This window comes from Bubalus kerabau, chromosome 1 (assembly GCF_029407905.1).
Source record: "Bubalus kerabau isolate K-KA32 ecotype Philippines breed swamp buffalo chromosome 1, PCC_UOA_SB_1v2, whole genome shotgun sequence".
Taxonomy (NCBI): Eukaryota; Metazoa; Chordata; class Mammalia; order Artiodactyla; family Bovidae; genus Bubalus; species Bubalus kerabau.
The window spans coordinates 14,355,210-14,362,018 of record NC_073624.1 but is presented as its reverse complement, the minus strand read 5'-3'; positions in this window follow the sequence as shown (position 1 = coordinate 14,362,018).

The window sequence follows — 6,809 nt, the reverse complement described above, 5'->3', positions numbered from 1 at the left end:
GTATACCACAGTTTCCTCTCCCATTACTAAATTAGCTTGCTGCTGCTGCTAAGTCACTTCAGTCGTGTCCAACTCTGTGCAACCCCATAGACGGCAGCCCACCAGGCTCCCCCGTCCCTGGGATTCTCCAGGCAAGAACACTGGAGTGGGTTGCCATTTCCTTCTCCAATGCATGAAAGGGAAGAGTCAAAGTGAAGTCACTCAGTCGTGTCCAACTCTTAGCAACCTCATGGACTGCAGCCTACCAGGCTCCTCCATCCATGGGATTTTCCAGGCAAGAATACTGGAGTGGGATGCCACTGCCTTCTCTGTAAATTAGCTTGGGCACTGTAATTATATAACAGAGCCTCTAGGTCAAAGGGCAGAATAGCTAGAAAGATAGAGTTGAGGCTGAGGTAGTTGAGGGACGATCCCTGAGGACTTGCTGGTGGCAGAAGTCCTGTAAACGTGAGTGGAGTCTTTTCTTAGGGACGGCATCCTGACCACCATGGAGCTTGATGTCTCTCCTGCCCTGAAAGTTCGTTTCAGGTGAGGCATATCCCCCTAAATGACAGTAACAGTAAAACCCCCAATAAATTGGAATTAGCTTAGTATCTCTGAGGGAATCAGCTGTTTTTACATGTGTGAATCTATTTCTGGACCATATTCAGTTCCACCATTCTGTGTATCTGTCTCAAGCCAATACCACCCCCTCTTGACTTCTGTAATTTTAAAGTATTGAAATCAGCTGGTGTTAAGTTTTCCAATTTTGTTCTTTCAAAAAAAATTTTTTTGGCTATTATAAGAACCTTTACATGTCCTATGAATTTTAGACATATAGTTCCTAATTTTTTTATTTATTCGGCTGCACTGAGTCTTAGTTGCAGCACGTGGGGTCTTCAGTTGCGGCATACAGGCTCTTAGCTGTGGCATGCGGAATCTAGTTCCCTAATCAGGGAACAAATCTGGGGCCCCTGTCTGGGGATTGAACCCAGGCCCCCTGCACTGAAGTGCAGAGTCTTAGCCACTGGACCACCAGTGATGTCCTCTACATTTCCTATAAATTTTAGAAGCAAATCATCACCTTCAACAAGAAGCCCTCTTTTTAAGGAGAAAACAGGTTTACCGAGGTATAATTTCCATACCATAGAATTTATGCATTGTAAGGGTAAAATCCAAAGAACTTTAGTAATTTATACAGCCATCATCACAATTCAATTTTAGAACATTACCATCATCCCTAAAGGATTCCTCATGTACATTTGCTGTAATTCCCCTTTCCAACCCACATCCCCAGGCAATCAGTAATCTTCTCTGTCTCTGTCAATTTGCCTTTTAGGGACATCTCAGGTAAACAGAGTCACATAGCAAGTGATACTTTTTATTTGTCTTCTTTCATTTAACATAGGGTTTTCAAGGCTCTTCTATTTTGTAGCATGTGTCAGTGCTTTGTAACAGTTCATTGCCAAATAGTATTCCATTGTAAGAACAGAGCACATGTTGTTTACGCACTCACCAGTTGATGGACGTTGGATGGTTTCCCCTTTGGGACAACTGTGAATGATACTGCTGTGAGTATTCACACACAAATCTTTCTATGGACATATATTTTAATTTCTCTTTATATTTAACTTTTGGGGGATCGGTCATCTAGTTTTCAAGATTGCATCATTTTACGTTCCCACCAGCAATGTTAAGGGTTCCATTTTTTTTCCCCAGACTCTTGTTATTGTCTTTTTTTTTTTTAATTTTAGAATCATTCTTGTGGGTGTGAAGACTTATCTTGTAATTTGAATTTGTGTTTCTTGAATGACTTGAGCGTCTTAAGCATCCTTTCATTTGCTTTTTGGCTCTTCATACATTTTAGTGGTAACTCATTCACTAAAATCTCTTGCCTGTTTTTAATTGTGCTATTTGCCCTCTTATCATTGAGTAGTAAGAGGTCTTTATATACTCCCTTATCAGATGGGTATCAGTTCTTTATCAGATAGATGATTTGCAAATACTTTTCCAGGTCTGTGATTCCTGTTATTTTCTTAGGGATCCATAGTTATGGAATGTCTATCCATTTATTTACATCTTTAATGTCTTTCAGCAGTGTTTTGTTTTCTCAGTGTACAAGTCTTGAATGTCATTAGTTAAATTTATTCCTAAGTACTGTATTCTTTTTGGTGCTATTGTGAATGGAATTGTTTTCTTAGTTTTATTTGCAGGCTATTCATTGTTAGTACATAGAAATACAATCGATTTTAGTAAGTAGATATTGTATCCTATAGCCTTTTGGAACTTGCTTATTAGTTTTAATAGTTTGTGTGTATGTGTGTGTGTGTGTGTGTTTTACTTCTTGAGATTTTTTTACCTACAGTATAATGTCATCTGCAAATAAAAACAGTTTTGCTAACTCCTTTTCAGTGATTTCAAGGGCTTCCCTGGTGGCTCAGCTGGTAGAGAATCTGCACCCAATGTGGGAGACCTGGGTTCAATCCCTGGGCTGGGAAGGTCCCCTGGCAAAGGGAAAGGCTACCCACTCCAGTATTCTGGCCTAGAGAATTCTGGACTATACAGTCCATGGGGTCACAAAGAGTCAGAGACCACTGAGTGACTTTCGCTTCGCTTACAATGGTTACCTTTTACTTTTTCTTGCCTAGCTGCACTGGTTAGAACCTCTCACTCGGTGGAAGTGAAAGAGAAAGCATGTTTGCCTTGCTCCTGATATTAGGGTAAAAACATTCAGTTTTCACCATTAAGTATAAGGTGAGCACAGCTTTTTCATAGATGCCGTTTATCAAGCAGAGGAAGTTCCAGTTTATCCTTACTTGTTCAAGAGATTTAATCAGAAATAGTTGTTGATTTTGACACATTTTTTTCTGCTTTTATTGAGATAACCATAATGTTTCAGTCTGTTAAATGAATTGCCTTGTTCAATGAATTATAATGATTGATTTTTGAATGTTAAACCAAGATTGCATTATTGAGGTAAATGCCACACTCATCATGATGGTTATTGTTTCTATATATTATTGTAATTGACTTGCTAAAACTTCCTTAAGGACTTTTGCATCCATTCAGGAGCGATATTGGTCTACAGCATTTTTTTCCCATTGTAATGTCTTTATCAAGTTTTGTAAGTGGTAATGCTGGTGACATAGAATAAGTTGGTAAGTTTTTCTCTCTATCGATTTTCTGCAAGAGTTTGACATTATATCTTCCTTAAATATTTAGTAGAATTTGCTAGTGAAGCCATCTGAATCCAAAGTCTTCTTATTGGGAAAGTTTTCAGTTATAAAATTTTTACTAGATATAGGGCTATTCAGGTTATCTATTTCTACTTGAGTGCGCTTTGGTAGTCTGAGTCTTTCAAAGAATATGTCCATTTCAATGAAATTGCCAAATTTATTGTTATGAAGTTGTTCATAATAGTCCTTATTTTCCTTTTAATATCTGCAAAATCTCTAGGGATGTTACCTCTTTTATTCATGACACTGTTAATTTGCATTTTGTCTCTTATTTTCCTCATGACTTTACTCAAGGTTATTAATTTTATTTATCTTCTAAAAAATCAACTTTTAATTTCATTGATTTTCTCTTTTCCCCCCTGTTTTCTATGTTACTGATCTCTCTAATCTTTATTATTTCCTTTCTTTTTCTTAGTTTGGGTTTAATTTACTCTTCTTTTTTCTAGTTTTTGGAAAACAAAGCTGAAATCATTGATTTGAAATCTTTCTTCTTTTCAAATATAGGTGTTCAGCGCTATGCATTTTCCTCTAACACTATTTTAATAGAATTCTGCACACTTTTGGCAAGTCATATTATCCTTTTCATTCAATTCAAAACACTTTTAAATTTCCCTTCAGATTTATCCTTTTACCCATGGATTGCTTAGAACTGTGTTATTTAGTTTTCGAACATCTGAGGTTCTTCCAGATTTTTTTGTTATTGATTTCTAATTTTACTGTTGTCAGAGAACATACTTTATATGACTCAGATCCTACCAATACTTGTTTTCTGGCCCATAATATAATCTTTTTGTGTGTTAGGAAGATGTACCTGACAATAACAGTATTCAGCTATTGTGGGATGGAGAGCTTTACAAATGTCCGCTAGGTCACGTTGGTTGATATGGCTGTGCAGGTCTTCTCCATCCTTACTTACTTTTCTATCTCCTTGTTCCATGAACGATTGCAAAGATTATAATCTTTGGCTGTAATTGTGGACTTGCCTATTTCTCTCTGTAGTTGTATCAGCTTTTACTTCATTTTCCTGAAATTCTAATGTCAAGTGCATAATGATTTATGGTTTTTATATCCTGTTGATTAACATCTTTTTTCCATTTTGAAACAACCATCTTTATTTTTATGCTATTTTTAAAATGGAATCTACTATGACTGACATTAATATAGACATTCCAGTTTTAGATTTATTTTTGATGTATTTTAATATTATGTTTACAGTGGGTTTTTCCCAGGCAGCATCCATTGTCATGATTTTTTTATCCTATATGACCATAAATAAGTTAGTCGCTCAGTCGAGTCTGACTCTTTGGGACCCCATGGACTATATAGCCCATGGATTCTTTACTGTCTGAGCCACCCAGTAATCTGATTATGGTGGCATTATTTCCTCTTCAGTTGCTAAGGTGTGTCCGATTTTTTGCGACCCCATGGGCTGTATGTAGCCCTAGGTTCCTCTGTCCATGGGACTTCCCAGGCAAGAACACTGGAGTAGGTTTCCATTTCCTTCTCCATGATAGCATTATGCTGCTGCTGCTGCTAAGTCGCTTCAGTCGTGTCCGACTCTGTGCGACCCCATAGACGGCAGCCCACCAGGCCCTGCCATCCCTGGGATTCTCCAGGCAAGAACACTGGAGTGGGTTGCCATTTCCTCCTCCAATGCATGAAAGTGAAAAGTCAAAGTGAAGTCGCTCAGTCATGTCCGACTCTTAGCGACCCCATGGACTGCAACCTACCAGGCTCCTCCGTCCGTGGGATTTTCCAGGCAAGAGTACTGGAGTGGGGTGCCAATGCCTTCTCTGTGATAGCATTATAGTTTTCTTTTATATTTCTTATGCTTGGGGTTTATTGAGCTTCTTGGATCTATGACTTTAGAGTTTCCTTTGAATTTGGAAAAATTTAAACATTATTTTAGCAAATACTTTTTGTCCCTTCCCCTTCATCAAATTCTACATATATCGAGACTCAAATTCTACATGTATCAAGTTGCTTTAATGATGTTCTGTACATTTTAAAAGCTGTCTTTTCTCTCTGTGGTTATTTTGAATAGTCTCTATTGCTTTGATTTTACTGATCTTTTCTTCTGCATTGTCTCATCTGTCATTGATCCCATGCAGTGCATTTTTCATCTTAAGCATTGTGTTTTCCTCTCTGTAAGTTCATTTTGGGTCTTTCTTATATCATCTATGTCTCTATGTAACATTTTTTATTTTTTCCTCTAGCATTTTGAACATATAAAATAGAATTATAACTATTTGAATGTGGTCGCCTGATAATACTAACACGTGTGTCCGTTTGGGGTTAGTTTCTACTTAAAAATTTTTTTTTCTTCTTATGCCTCACACTGTCCTGCTTCCTTGTATCACTGGTAATTTATTTTTTTAATATAGCCATTTTTTAAAAATTATTTTTACTTATTCATTTTTGGCAGTGCTGAGCCTTTGTCGCTGCGTGGGCTTTGCTCTAGTTGTGGTGAGTGGGGCTGCTCGCTAGTTCCAGCGCGCGGGCTTCTCCCTGTGGTGGCTTCTCTGGTTGGGCGCACAGGCTCTAGGTATTCGGGCTTCAGTAGTTGTGGGCACGTGGGCTCAGTAGTTGCGCTTCCCAGGCTCTAGAGCACAGGCCCAATAGTTGTGGTACACGGGGCTTAGTGCTCCACACATGGCGTGTGGGATCTTCCCAGATCAGGGATTGAACCCGTGTCTCTTGCATTGGCAGGTAGATTCTTCACCCACTGAGCCACCAGGGAAGCCATCGGTATGTTTTTATTGTATGCCAGACATTTGAAAATTGCCCTGTTGGGGTTTGAATGGTCTTGTATTTTTATGGGTACTCTTGAGCTTTTTTCCTGGAGAGAATTTTATACTTGGAAACACATGAATCCTTTTTTTTTTTTTAATATTTGTTAGGTATTGAGCAGCATTTGGTTTGAAGATAATCATCTCTCACTGTACTTGCACAGCCAAATAGATAAATAAAAATACTTTTAAAGTGGTTTTACAAATTAAAATGCCCCATCAAAACTGATCACAACCCCCTCACACACACAGAGGGCTTGGAATGTGTTTGAGAATCACTCATCTAGTGAAATCCACAGATTCCAAGCCTTTAATTGAACATCATTGATTCAGACATTTCATGGCCTTTGTTATGCCACTGGCATTGGGCTAGGTTCTGAACACAGAGAGATGAGTACGGCTCCATTGCTACTATCAGGACTTCCCTATCAGAATGAGTACCGAATCAGATTATGACGCTACAAGCTGGTAAAGGCAGCGATAGAGAAACATACACAACATTATTGAAGAGAGGGTAGGAGGAGGCGAGGCAGGGGCACCAAGTCCAGCTTGGGGACAGGTGGAAGGCTGTCAACCATAGCTTCCGGTGGTGACATTTCAGCGGAGTCTTTAAAGATGGGAAGCCATCCGCCAGGCAAAGAGAGGACAGTTTGAGCGAAAGCACACAGGCAGAAGGAGCACAAAGTGGGCCTCGAGAGACGTGGGCCATTTCAGTTAAAATTCCCAAAGGAGAAGCAGGGGATGGAGCCGCAGAGGCCAGCAGAGGTCAGGACGCGGAGGGCCTGTCCTGCCACACTGGGGAGCC